This window comes from Dicentrarchus labrax, unplaced genomic scaffold, assembly GCF_905237075.1.
Source record: "Dicentrarchus labrax unplaced genomic scaffold, dlabrax2021, whole genome shotgun sequence".
NCBI lineage: Eukaryota > Metazoa > Chordata > Actinopteri > Moronidae > Dicentrarchus > Dicentrarchus labrax.
The window spans coordinates 17,192,825-17,208,173 of NW_026136723.1; the positions used below are offsets into that span (position 1 = coordinate 17,192,825).

The following is a 15,349-nucleotide window of genomic DNA, read 5'->3' on the forward strand; positions in this document are numbered from 1 at the left end:
TGTCTGCACCCCACTTTGTGTATTACTGCTTAAAAATGAATAAGCTCTTACCTGTTAATCTGATTTGACATGTTGATCTCCCCTCAACTCAGTCACACACCTCCAACCCCCTGTCTCACAATGTTTTTCCAAAATGTAGAACAAAGAAAATGACCAAGGGACCACATTGTTAGCCTTATTTACCCATACCCGAGTGCATAAAGTGGGCTGCACATTTTCAGATTATCCCTCCAGTTTCCAGCAAAATCTTAAAAAAAAAAATATGTGTGTATCTGCACTCATGCATATTTGTTCAGGTAATAGTCATACTTTTGTGTTATCCACTTTGCTATGACTGTTAACTAACTGGGTGTCCTCATCCCCCTCACTAGAAGTGGGCTCGCTGTGTCATTATTCTAATATACTGAGTGGGACGGTTGCTCTGTATGAACCCAGGAGGTAGTTAAGAGTCATGTGTGTATGTGTGTGTGAGTGCGTTACAAAAAGACAGATACATCTGTAGCCTTTTCTCTAAGGTATGGTTTTGAAGAGAGCTCTAATGTAGAACTACCGTTATGTTTCTTTTAGCTTTTAGCCCCTTGTTACTCAGATGCGACCAGGATTGGCTTACTAAAAACTGCACTACAGCTGTCAGTTGGTCCACATATCTCATCATAACTATTGGATGGATTGCTATGAAATTTTGCCATGACATTCGTGGTCTCAAGAGGATGAGTCATACTCAATTATAGTTTCTTCTCCAATGCCACCAAAAGGTTGGCATTTATCTTTAGTTCAACATCTCCACAACTGAATTGGCACAAAATTCTGCGTGGTTCCCAAAGAATGAATCCTACTGACTTTGGTGATCCCCTGACATTTCCTCCAGTGCACAATGAGATTTAAATATGTGATTTTCAGTGAAATGTGGATTGCCATTACGTTTGGTAAAGACACTGATGTTCCCTTCAGGAAGAATTGTTTTAAAAGACCAGTGTGTAGGATTTAGTGGCATCTACTGGTGAAGCTGCAGATTGCAACCAACTGAATACTCACATTCCAAGGCTGTAGGAGAAACTATGGTGGCCACGAAACTTGTGAAAAATGTGAAAGGCCCTATGTGTGCTTGTATTTCAAGATCAGAACCTCCAGTTCTTCTCATAAGCTGGCACCTGTGGGCCATAGTATTTGTTAAGGTATACCTACTTGGGCAGCAGCACTGTTTGGGTTCCCTAGGATTTAGGCAGTGACGTGGTTGGGTTTTCACTGTGTAGGCAAATTTCAACAGGCAGCATTATGTCAGTGTTACTTATAATTCAACATCAAGAAATTCTTACTCAAACTTAAGGGCTTTGAAATGTGATTTCAGTAAGGCTGTTTTTTTTGTTTGAGAATGCACTTCAGAAGTTTTCCAACATTGGATTAGGGGGTTGTTGCTGACATTCACACCCTCTTCACACCATGATTGGTGAGCTGTGTGGAGGTAAGAAAAGGGGCCATGATCATCGTCATTAGAACTAGTTCTGATTGAGTATATCCAAACCCTAACAACAAGGTTTAGTTTCTATATCATATAATCTGCATGTCTTTGCAGTGTGGGAGGAAACCATTGTACAGGTATGATCAAGAAATGGTAAAAGCAGATTCAGCATCTTCCTGAGCCCCTCAAAACTGTAGTACAATCAATCACCAGCATCCGTGCAATCATGCTGATTTCATTATCATTCATGTAACGAGGAAGAGCTATTGATTCCTATTCTGTGTTTGATGTATATTTAGCATAACGCACCAAATGATCAAAGCACTGAACTTACCCATGAATGCATGAACAAAGACACCAAATCAATAGCTGACGGGTCAATAATTCTAAGCGAGGCTCGCAGATGACATGATATTTATGTAGCCCCCCATTAAGTCACGCTGTATGTAATATATAAACAGAATACGAAAGAAATATTGAAGGATCAGTAGGAATCCAGAAATTATACAGTGTGGATGGAGGCATGAGTGTGAGGGTTTAGAGAAGGGATAACAGTATATGATTTAAACAAATGCTGCTCATAAGCATGTTTGCCACGTAGTAAAATGAATCCTAATCCTTCATTTTCAGGAAAATCCATATATCAGAAAATACAGTTCCTTTATCTGTGGACATAATATTCTTTCAGTCTTCTAATCAATGATGTCTTGTCCTTTGACAGCATCAGAGTCAAGCAGGCTATTTTGAGATGAGGCTGTGGATCACAGTGTCTTTAGCCCCCATCACCCTGCACTCTCAGGGGGTTTACCAGGGTCCTCTGCCCTGCTGGTGCTGACATTTAGGCCCACATGAATCAATGAGACAAGCTGTGGAGGGATGCCTGAATTTCACAGCAGTCCCTCTCACAGTTCACATTTAGCCCACGCCATGTACAGGCAGAAGGGTTACAGGGTCTTTGAGACGCTTTTAGCCTGATTTCTGTATGTGCAGATTTGTAAAACAGGGGTGTCCTTTTCTGGCAAAATGATCTTGCTTACAGTCCTTTAAAATTGTCATTAGTTCCAAATTTAAATTAAAAATCTTCAGTGTATGTTTAAGAAAGTGTAATCTGTAAGGTAGCTAACTCCAGTGTGTTAATGACATGTGCATGTCAGAGACTGGTGATAAATCTGTAGTATTAGTAAGTGCATGATGGCCTACTGAAGCTCTGAACCCAGAGATGTTGGTCAAACACAGGATATGATTAGATGACTTATCTTTCAAGATTTATGCAAGTAAAAGCACAAAAAAACTGTGTTTGTGTCTGTCTTTTTTGTGTGTCCTTGAAGGGACAGCAGGTTTTAAAAGTGCTGTTTGGACAGCTCTGCTCTTTTATAAATGGCAGAGACATTTACACCAATGGATTTAGGAGTGTGTGTGTGTTTGTCTCTGTCTATATGTGTGTGATGGAGAAGGCCAGGGATTGATTAGAGCTTTCACTCTCAATGTGGTTAATTGCCCAGTGAGGCTTAGCAGACGGTGCTAGCTAGATTGATGTCCGATAGCCAAGAAGAGGGGGAGTTGGGGTGTGTGTGTGTGTGTGTGTGTGTGTGTGTGTGTGTGTGTGTGTGTGTGTGTGTGTGTGTGTGTGTGTGTGTGTGTGTGTGTGTGTGTGTGTGTGTGTGTGTGTGTGTGTGTGTAATGGAGGGAGTTTGGGGGCTTGATTTACTGGGCAGCATGGATGGGGGGTGGGGGGGTGGGGGCAACGAATCCCAAATTAATGTTGAAAGATTGAATGGTTAAATATTGGACACTGTGGAAATAAACCCAAAGGAGTTACCTTCAAAAGAAAGGAAAAATCAAGCAATTGTAATCACATCTGCTGAAAATAAAAGAAGATGCACTGAAATAAAGAATGGAAAACATTCAGCCATGTCACCTTTTGTTTTTTTCCCCGGTAATTAAAAGGGTTTTTTAAAGCGAGTACTGCCCCCTCTTTCAGAAGACACTTCCTTTGGGTTTAGTTCAACAATAACCTCATGTTTTCATCTTTCCTCACTTACCCTGAACTTACTCAGTCTCTAAAAACAATTGTTTCATTCTGGCGCTGAATCAAGTTTAAATCCTTGCTAACCTATTTCTGTGTATAAGTAAATTGTCTGCTTTTGTCAGAATTACTACAACAGCTTAAACAGAAGAAGCGTTTTAATCTTACTGTCAAAAGTTCCTGCAAGTTCAAATGTTAGCATTGCAGTGGAATAGAGTAATATCTCAAATGAAGAATGGCATTTACTCCCTGGCATATACTCCACTCCTGATCTTTTTATTCTTCTGTACTTATCGTCTACAGGGTCATAAAATAATGTTTATTGTTCAGTAAGCGGGGTAAGGAGGTATGTGTGGGGAGGGTTGGATTTAACTTGCTGAGCGTGATACTAGGGGACAGCAACAAGCGCGCCACAGTGTTGGCCGGGGGTTGGGTGGATAAGGAAGCAGTAAAATCATGGCTTATACAATTCCCTCCTTTTCACGTGGGGCTGTTAAAAGTCTAAGTAATACGAGCAGGAGGGATATTGAATACTACATATAAAAGAAAGAGGGGAAGAGAAGGGATGAAAAGAGAGAAAAATGTTTACACTGCAAAAACTGTATATCTGAGTAAGTAAGATAATCTTATATTTAGTTTTAAAGTGTAGTTTAACTTGTTTTTAGTATAAACTGAATATTTACTGCTAACTATGCAGGACTATCTCAAGACAAAATTAATAATTCCCTCTTTGTTTAAAAAAAAAATAACTATAAGGAGGTATGCCAATTTGTCTGCTACTGACTCTTGAAACACTTATTAGTCTGTAACATCACATCTGCCAAAGTTGTGTTTGATTTAAACCATTAGAAATCCACTGGAAATTGTGCTGGTTTAAAAATGTGTCAAGAATTAGCAAGACAGAATAATACAGCACTAGTGTAAAAAAGACTCTTGATTCAGAAAACATTTTTAATTTAAAGGAAGTACATGAATCTCTGGTCATTTGAAGCCCTTTTGCTGAAGCTCCTTGATACAATAGTAAGAGGAAGGTTTGTCTTATTTCAAGGTCTTTAGATTTTTCTTTGGAGTTAACTAATTAAAGCCTACACTGAGCCGAATCATATCACATTTTAGTAACATTTAACTTATTTAAAGTTGAATGGCTTGTGTGAAGCTATGATTAACAGACTTTATAGTACTTTTACCTTTAGAGGCTGTTTTTTTTTTTTAAACTTTAATTGTAATTTTAGTTTAGGAAGGAAATTTTTTGCAGTGTTATGGTGTTGATGATGGTAGACAGACTGGAGGTCATGGTGGCTTTGAATTACTCCGCTGAAATTTGAATCCTATAAGAACTCTCATTAAAGTGAGGTTAACCTTCTCTACAGCCACCCCCGCTTCTCCCTTTCCACTGTTCAGGGACTCGTTGAGATCACAAACACAATTTATTTTTCGACAACCCCCCTGACGCACACCTCCCTTTCTGAGGGGACTTGAGTCCCCACTCTACTACCGTGGATAATTGGACACCTTCAGTATGAGAAATCCCCTGCAGAAACAAAACAGGCTCCAGCGGTGTAGACTCATATCAGGTTTGTCAAATATAAGCACAACAGTGAGGATGAGACAGAGACAGAAGCTTGGTTGAACCTTAGTTACAAGATAGCTTTGAAAAAACCTCTGTGGCAGTGGTTCTTTCTGATTCAATTCACACATTGAATACCTCACTTCCTGAGCTGTGGTGGCTGTGGTGTGGTATGGCAGGATCAACAGGAGGAATATCCACACCCTCAGGCTCCAGGGTGAAGTTGTCCTCAGGGCACGTAACTAGGATCAGCACAGTTTTCACTGTGCCCTAAGTTGACCCATCTGGAAGCTAAATGCAAAACTGCCTCAAGATCAGAGCCAAGGGATGACTTGCCCTTATTTCTGCCCCAAAGGCTGTTGTTGTGTTTCACTAATGAGGCAGATCTCCCCGAGCTCACCTAGCAACCGCAAGTCTAACCTGGTAAACTGCAGACTTTGAGAACAAATACATTTTTAAAATGCTTAAACAGCCTCAATAGTAGTCAGGTCACTTGCCACATCAACGATTTCATGGATTTGCACTCTCTTTATAAGCACCCATTATGATTCCTTGCTAGAAACATTTTCCCATGATGTAACAAGCAGTTGTAGAAAAACAGCTGATTTCTCATTTTAAAAAACCTTTAACGTGACCAAAGAACTTCTATTTTCTCATTTTAATTCATGCTTCTGTTTTGTTTCACATGTGCAATGTTTTGAAATTGAATAATGTCACCATGTGGCCCTCACTGATCGACAATATTTTTGCCATCTGTATTTACTCATCCATAGCACTGTAAATCCAGTTTCCCCATTCAGTTCAACATCATTCAACACTGTTCCCCTTTCTCACCTCAAACCAGTCTGGACTGGAGTATGTCCAGTGTGGATGTGTAGCTAAGCATGAATCACTCATGAGGAACAAGCAGTGTTGTACCGTTGCCAGGTCCCTTGTGTGTATCTAGCCACACAGAGAGTAATAGCATTCAGCCACAAAGGTTCTATAGCCCAGGAGTGACTGGCTGACTCATGTGGGTCAAGACCTGCCACAGGTGGGGGATCCTAGGCTGAATAACCTCCCCCCCTGACAGTAGGCAGTCTCAGCCTCTGCGCCCCTTTTCACCCACCCGGGACACCTGCACTGGACACAAAGGCCATCCCTCTCCGATTCTTTGAGGGCATGAGCAGAGAGAGGAAAAGGACGAGGGGGAAGAACGGAGCAAGGGAGAAAGAAGCAGAATCGTAGCCATGCGGAAACAAAGTAACACAAACTCGAGCCACAGCAGGGGAACAGCTGGAGCACACGGAAAAGCAGTCTGGGTGGTCTGAGAGCGAGGGAGAATGAGAGGGTGTGAGCTTGCAGGAGGAATGAGCGAGAATGAAAGACACAGAGAGGGTTTGGGTGAGGATAAAGATGTTGAAAATAGAGGCTATTAAAGAGAGATAGTACGGAGAAAGAAAACGAGAAAGGTGAAAAACAGCTGAGGAAAAGCAGCTTCTTGAGGGTTTCCCTGCAATTATGGCAAATCGATACACATCAATAACTAATTATTCAAAGAAGCCCTTCCACCAATAGCCCCATTAGAAGCAGAGTTCAAAATGCAGGAGAAGCTACTTTTGTGCAGAAAACAAATTACTGTTTTTTAAAAAAAAAAAAACAGTTACAGATGTCTGAAACGACAGCACTCGATGGGATGATAATTATGAAAAATACGACTTTTTTAATTTTCCATGCTAAGAATAGAACAATTAGTATTCCTACACAGCAGATGCTGCAGTTAACAAAAAGAAAAAGTCGGATAATCAAACTATTTCACAACCTCTCTCCACCTTTCACAGTGACCATTTTAAACGGGTTTTAATCCAGCCGCTGTTATCAGAATAATTTAATTAATCCTTTGGCATTACCAAAGTTAGAGTGCTGGTTATTAGGAAAGCATTTGATAACCCTTCTAACAAAAGAGAAGCATTCACTTGCACACAGAGAGCCAATATCCCCGTGCCTTTCCATACCAAGGCTTATCACACCAACATGGTTTGCATGATAAAAAAAGAAGGTAAGTCATGCGGGAGGTCCTGCAAATTTGCATATCCCCTGGGTGTACGGTGTAATTTAGCTACATATGTCCCTTCCCTAATAGGCTGGAGTTGGCTTAACGCGAGGCTTGTGTTTTTGGAAGCGACCTTGCTTGATTGTCTATTCGGATTCGCAGCTCTGCTCTGATTTGCAATTGAAAGGCACGTAATTGTACTTGAACTAACTGAATAACTATAGGTTTTTCAAAGAGGGTACGTGAGGCAGAAAGGTGTTTTTTGTATGCTGGATTCAAGCTTGTCATCCCTGAGTGCAATCTTCTCCGTGGGATATCATTCACATAGCAGTACCTCTCCTGGTGGTTGTTGAATGTGGTGAAAAATACAGCCCATAGCCCAAATGCTTAGATGTGCTAACTACCATTTTAGCCCATATCACATTCCACTGAATTCATAATGTTAATCAGCCTCCATGTTTCCCATAGTAATACATAATATATCTGACTCAAACAAATGGAAATATATTCATGATATGCATTCGCTTATTCTGCAGTAAGTTTGACATTCTGCTTTCGAATCAACAGAGACTCTGACAACATTAGTAGGGCTGATACACGGCCAACCAGAAGTCACCATAAATTGAAGACCTACTTTGTTCCTGGTCATAGCCCGCTGCTTATCTCCCATATTTGACTACCATAATTTGCCTCTCAAATATTCTGCCGTATGATGTTACGGCTGCCTATATCTGAAAATGCATATTCCTCTGATGCAGAGGAGCATCATGTATGTTAATCCCAACTTGTTATCCATGACATCAAACCCAATTTATCCAGATTTAACATCAATTTTCAGTTCGATGGAGAGGAAAAGCACAGGAATATGAATTAATGTTATTTTTTTAATCTTTCTAAATAATAACCCAGGCACTCCTGTGAAACACTTAACACTTTTCTTTCCCCCAGATATTAAACAAGATTAGGATAGCTAAAAGGTTAATGAGATTCCCTTCTTTTGAACAAACTGTGCCTTATTTCTCCCTTTCAGAGGAAGCCATAAACATCCTCCCTGTAATAACGAATGGTGATTATGCCGATGATATTAATTATCATTACTTTCAATTACTACACCCAGCCAGGCCCTGTCGGTTATGAGGGCAGCTCCCTGTGGAGGAGCCGCCACCCGCCGCCGTACATTCATTAGCTGAGCCAAGTGATTGTGTGACTCTCTGTCTCTCTCCTTCTCCATCTATGTCTTTCTTCTTCGCTTTCTTCCCCCTCTCGTGGCCTTTGTTTCATCCTTTCTATTTTTCTCTGTCCTCTGTCTTCCTATATACCCAGTGTCAATGAGTCCAAGAAGCTCCTTATACTGTCAAGGGTAGGCCAATGCATGAATGAGGTGAGGTGGAAGTTAATTGTGAAGAGATCTGAGATGAGCTGTGAGGGAATCCATGGCACAGATTGTACAGATTCCTCCATTTCCTCTCTCTTTCTCTCTGTTCCTCTCTCTCCCCTCCTGTTTCATTCTTCTTCTCTATCTCCCATCTCGTTTCTCTTTGCGTTTTGTCACCGGTCCCTCATTCAGTCTTGTTGCTTTGTCTCTCCCCTTTCCATTCTCCCTCACTCCTGACATGAAACATCCATTTCCGCCCCATGAAATATGGAGAGGGCCCTCATGAATTGTTTACAGGTTAGCAGCATGCATGCCAATGGCAGCAGGGGGACAGGCTCAGGTTTTCAGACAAGCTGCAGTGGGCGAAGAGTGGTGATGGCAGGAAGGACTGGCCCCACCAAATATGCTCATAAAACTTTAGGGTCTGATTGTCCTGTCTTATTATGAGGGAGAATTCAAAGTTACAAATAGGTCATCATGCATGGTGTATGTATCTTACATCTAAAACGTCATATTGTCAGGTTTGATGATGATGATGCATGCAGAAACAAATAATATAAAGCCTTAGGTGATTTTCATCTTTGACCTGTAAACCTGTAAAGATTTACTAGCACCCAAAACAGAGTCGAAGACGAAGACAGATGGGCAGCAGTCTGCCAAAGTCTTAACATGTGTTTTTCTAAAGTTGCATTTTAAATCTCATAATTTTTTTCAAAAATGAAATATCAATTGTAATGATCTGTGGAAATATTTTCATTTTGTTCAGAAAACCAAAACATATTTGGGGAAACAGAGTCTGAGTTTTAAGCCTCAAGGTTGGCAGTAAGTGACTGACATCCAGCATTGTTAGTAGACGCATTGCCAACTTCCACAGTGCACTACTGACTGGAGCATGTCATAGCCCCCTACAGCCTGCGAACTTTGATTTTCCCCTTTTCCAACAAGGCCGCTGTTGGTTATCTACCGTTAGCAAATTAAGCTGTGTATGTCTTCATATCGTTTAACATTTGGGAGGACCCATCATGCTGTTAAGTTTATATTCCACTCAGAAAGTGGAAGATAGCAAGTGAGGATGACTCTTTTTTATTTGTAAAGTGGAAGCCAGATAGCCTGCCTTGCTAACGTCAGCACTGATTCTCCCTAGATGGTACTTTTTGTTCATGTTCAACACCTGTTGAGTCATTGGGTTTCTCTGCACACTCAGTACTGTCCTACATTATTCAAAGGAGGGAGTCTAGTTAGCATTAGCTGTCTCTGTTTCATGGGTGTTTTTGTGGTGTGATGACCATGGTGGTAAAATGAATAAAAACAAGTAAATAAGTATTTACCCTCAGCACTACATACGTTACTCTGCGATTATCATGACATAATATAATTAATATTTGCCCAAATATTGCACCAATAAAATCACCAATGGCAACCAGAAGACACAACAAAATTATGAATAAACATGACTTACATTTATTCTTTTTGGTGATCTTCAAAACAACCACTGAGGATATACTTACTAAACAAAAATGAATTCAAGACAAGTTCAAGGTAGATTGTCGAGACTGTACACTAGCTACCCCTGCAGCACTTAAATGTTCTCATAAATTTCCCAGAGGAATCAAGAAGAGAGTAAGAGGAAGTGGAATGGGTGCTGTAATGTGATCGGTCAGATGGCTCAGGATATTTATTTGGTCGGTCTCACCGGACGAAACATGGCCCGTTGAGTTGGTTAATTTCCTCCTGATGAGCTTGTAGATCACGTCAGCGTTGCGCCACAGAGATGTGAAGGATGGATATGGAAGCATCAATTAAGATGTACTTCGGAGAAGGTTTTATCAGTTGTGGCTTTTTTCTTCAGGTCTAATAGCTTGTGATTGATTGGGATGAACTTGAGCACGAGGGGTGTGCATTTCAGATGGACAGATAGAGCATTTTGAGGGCTTGCTGACTAAAGTGTTTTACTGCAGCTTGTGCACTTGTGGTTATAATGGAGTGCTTGGGAGCCACACCACTTGAAAGATTGTGTGGATATATTATTAATCTGTTCCCTTTGCCATTGCTGTATAGAACTGAACTGTGGGCCTGGCAGAACACTGCTGTGGCGCCATCATTCCCTTATCTGTCTCTTTCTCTCTGTCTCCTCCACTCTGTTTCAGCCTCTATCCTCTCCCCTGTCTTTGTCACTCAAGCTCTTCCTCCGAGGACTGTCTGAGGAAAGGAGCTAGAGCTGGAAGAAGGGAGGTAGAGATGATCAGATCAATATTCTTCTCAGGAAATAGGCTTCCTCTCTCTGACTCTCTGTCTCTCTCCCGCTGCCTCTGCCTGTCTTTTGTAAAGCTAGCTTGTCTGACCACATCATTGGAGCATCGTGGCCAATTTCACAAGCAAGCAAGATAAGCAGCCATACTCAGCATGTCACAGAGTGTGTGACAAGCTCGACACGCAGTTCCCATATAATGGGGGGGGGTGATAGAGATATAGAAAGTAGTCATGTCATGACGTCATTTTGAAGTTACAAATAGCATGGTGATCGCTGCCCAACAAAACCATATGTCTTCTCATATTTGACTCAGATACAGACTCACCAGAAAGTGATGACTTTTTGGAAATAACACTTCCTTCATTAACACTTTATTCCTTACAAATATTAATAAAACATGAAGAATTTGCATACGAAATACATATGTGTATGTACAAATATTTTATGTGTGTTTTTCATTTTGTAACCAGCTCTCTATTTAATCACAATGTAGCTCACCTCCCTTACTGTCTCTTAAAGGTAATTTAAATTTAAAAGCTGTTAATGAGCTGTCATTGCTCCCTACAGCATAAACCATGACTGATCATTTCATTGAACCTCGGTGAACCAGTCAACTGAAAAGAGAACATTTTCCATGCAGGCATTTCCTTTAAAAGGTAAACTTAATAATGCACTTCAGTATACTTAAAGTCACCTGCATTGAATTGGCTGCTGGTCATGTTTTTCAAGGCTCTATAGTGGGTCAAAACTTTTCTATAGATATATAACATAATTATAACACATGAAACACCATTACATTTTCTTAATTACACTGTAATATGTAATAGCTTATAATTGTACATACTTTGTCATCCTTCACTTTAAGGGAAAGGCTTGGTAAATCCTAATAGGGAAAAAACGGTAACAGACATTTGCACATGATGTATTTTTTAGGAGGAAAGTTTAAAAATGATGCTGACATGTAGCACATTATCAAATGGGTATTTTTTTTGCAGTTCACAAGGACAGATACAAATACTATGGAATTACTGAAATACATAAATATTTATAAAGATCACAAGACACAGCTCCTGAAGTACAGTGCTTTTGGAAACACTGTTTATTTCCTACCTTAAACATAGCTCACTGCCTGTGACCATTGTTTGATTATCACTTCGTCACAGATGAATTCTCCTTCTTTTATAAATCACTTCTCACTGGCTGCAGAGCAGTTTACACATTTTAAGGTTACTAATAATTTACTGTCAAGAACTGTTCTATGTTTTAACTGTTGAGAGGATGAAACTGTGACCACAAATTGTGTCAGCTGGAACACCACGCGGATGTCAGGGCCGGTAATGGCTCGTAAACTGCATTAGTATTATATCGTGGAGGCACGTCGTTTGTCAGATGTTTGTGGTGTAAGGTCACAGGGAAATGACCAAAATGATTACAGGGAATCTATGTTACAGATAATTTTCCACACAGGGTTGTGTGTATGGGTGTGTGTGTGTGTGTGTGTGTGTGTGTGTGTGTGTGTGTGTGTATGTTAATACAGTAGTGAGAGAAGAGGAAGAGATTGTGTGTGACAACAGGAAAGGTGGGGGATACTGTATTTGTGTGTCTCTGTGTGTGCAAGTTTCCACTGCAAACATGAACTGGCACTGTTGTGAGCGTAGAGTGGTGCTCCAATCTCTCTCTCTCTCTCTCTCTCTCACTCTCTCTCACACACACACACACACACACACACACACACACACACACACACACACTGTCTTCTCTCTCACGAACCTGCTACCTAGAGATTAGCTTCCCCACAGAGGGGTGTGGCTGTGTCGTTGACCACTGTCCAATCAGGCGTGACCTAGCAATGACAACCAGCCAACCAGCACGCCCAGATCCCACTGGTCTGCCAAGGAGGCGTCACATGATGGGACCAACTGTCACCACACATGGTCTCTTTCTCTCTCAAATCTGTCCATTTGTGTCTGAGAAACAATCCATCCATTTATCCTTGTTATCTGGGAGGGCCTTCTCTTTTCTCTTTTTTCTTTTTTTTGGATTTCATTAAAACCTGCCTTTCCCCCACTTAGGAAGTAGACTTCAATTGGAGACAAAATCATCTTCCTTCTTTTGAATCCTGTATGTACATTTTTGTGTGTTCACAATGTTAGGGACACACAATGTGCTTAGATAGTTAAGTGGTTCAATCCGCTGGTTATGGAGCAGCACAAACTCCCCTGATGGCAATGAATCCTGCCAGAACTCTCCTGGGCCTTCCTCTCTGCTTTCTAACAGTCTGGTTTGAAAAAAGGATAAGAGGACTTCCCAGTCTCTATTTTTCCTCAAAATTGAGAACACACTGCGTTCCTCACAAAAGATTTTCCACAGGTGCACAAACATTATCACACTCTTTGTAGCAGCCTACATTGACCTGACTGATGACTTGTTTTTTGTATCTACAGCACCTGGTCATTTTCAGCTTCATTTGATTCTAAATACAGAGATTCTACGCTGGATATCCACACAACATTAACTCCCCTAGGAACAACAAACACTGTGTTTGTTTTGGACATAAAGAAAAGACTGTCTTGGCTTGAGTCGGATCACTTCAGATAAAATATCGCTATTCAAGGCGAACCTGCAACACTTTGTTCCCAATCACACAGCCAGCTGTTTGCAACAAAAGGTCCTCTGCAGTTTCTTGAACGTAACCTCTCCTGATCTTTGTTTGCATGACTTACTCTGGGGTTAGATTGTTGTCACTGAGGATTATGTTCATACCTTGCATCCTGCACAGGTTGAATGTACACAAAACATGCAGAGGGAGTAGTTTATGATATTGAAAACACAGGGTTTATATTGTAAATTGTACCAAAAGTACATACCCTCAACAAAAGCAAGTTCTTTATATTCTCTTCATAGTGTCTTTCACGTGTCTCTACTAGCAGGCTGGAGTGTATCCTAAAATGTGCTTTAATGTTTGATTTGCTCAAGGTAATTTGCTTGCAACTGAGGCTTCAGCTAAAGAGAAGAAAAAACTGTCTCTCTGTGTCTTTCGCTCTATGTCTCCCTCTGGAAATGATTAGGGCTGGTGGGGCAGCCTGGAACCATTACTGATGTACACTGATGAAGTCCCATTTGTTTGAAGTGCAAGCACTCTGTCTAAGCTCTTGTGCGTGTGTGTGTGTGCGAGAGTGTGTGTGCGTGAGGAGGCGTGTATACATCTGTCTGTCCCCCTGTGTGAAATCTCCCTCTCCTTCCCTTTCTCCCTCAGCCAAGCCCACACCACTAAAACTCATTGCAGAGAGGAACTGGAAATAAACTTGTGAGGAAACCCGATCCCTTTGAAGTGTCAGGCTCATAGTTCAAACCGTTGCCGGTCATCAAATATATGTCATCATCAACCCCCAATTTACGTATAAAACGCTTCCCTTGGCAGCGCACACGTTTCGACATTGTTGCGTGGCCCCCGTGCTTTGACAAGATAACACAACAGCTTTTTCCTGTCCCTGACATTATTTTAGCCACAGAATGTCAGATCTAGAAGAGAAGGGTCACTGGGGCAGTGAAGAATTAGCGAGATGTCTCTACACATGTTGCAGGCTTTTGGACAAATGATCAGAATCTGGAGTACATTGCCCAAGTGTTGATGTGATTCAGTGCAATTGTTCTTTCAAACAAAGGGCCACATACTGAAAGTCTGTTTTAGGTTTTTGGTCAGTGGGTAAAACTGAAACTGGTCTTTTTTCATTTGTAGTTGAAGACAGCTGTGTACTCTCTGGTAATGTAAAACATTTGCCCTTGAACTGTAAATATTCTGGATGTGTGAAAAGAAAGAATCTATCTAATTCTCCAATAAAATCCATGGATTTGCAGTTACACAACACTGTCAAACGCAAGCACTATACTGGTGCTTTTGCATATTTTAGCCAATTAACATATTGTGTATACTTATAAGTTATAATCCTTGACATTTTCATGAATCAAATCCTGTTTTTGATGCTATTTTGTCGGCAATTGCCATTAAATTAATTTAAATTACTCTGCATTAGTTTTCATTGTTTGTTAAGTACATCACAAGGGATTTACAGGAAACGATGCATGCACGTAATCCAGCCCTTTAAAGCTTTATTTTAGAAATATCAGCCACACAGTTTACTGTTGACTCTTCTAACTAGTTAGAACGTTACAGTTACGCACATGTTCAGTCCATACGAAAACCAAAGAGTGAAAATAGGACATTGTGGTTTTATAGGGGTCATGTGCAGCCTAACTGCGGCAGTTTGAAATGATCAGACCAAGAAACCATACAACCAAATAAAGAAACACAGTTTTAATATAAATGGTGCTTGCAGCATCTATGCTAACCTCTTTAGTGGGCGCCATTGTTGTTTTGGAGCAGTCATTTCTCATGTCACACATTGTCAAAACCACCTTTAAAGCACTCCCGTTACTCACACTGCAGCTATCAGCAGTTCCTCAAAAGATGGTGACTGACAAAGCTCATAACCCCATGTAAAACCACATTGTTTAATTTTTACACAAGAAAGCAAATAAGTGTATTTTTATAAAAATTTAAAGAATTCCTTTTAACATTTCTGCCATTATCCAAAACGTATTGTGAGTTTTTAGATCGGTATCCTGCCTCCATTCATTC

General features: G+C 40.7%; 1 protein-coding gene across 2 annotated transcripts in view; it reads left to right on the top strand.

Annotated features, from left to right (window-relative positions):
* Window positions 1-15,349, top strand: part of LOC127358389 (nuclear transport factor 2) — a 232,593-nt gene that overhangs the window by 103,480 nt on the left and 113,764 nt on the right. The window lies entirely within an intron of this gene.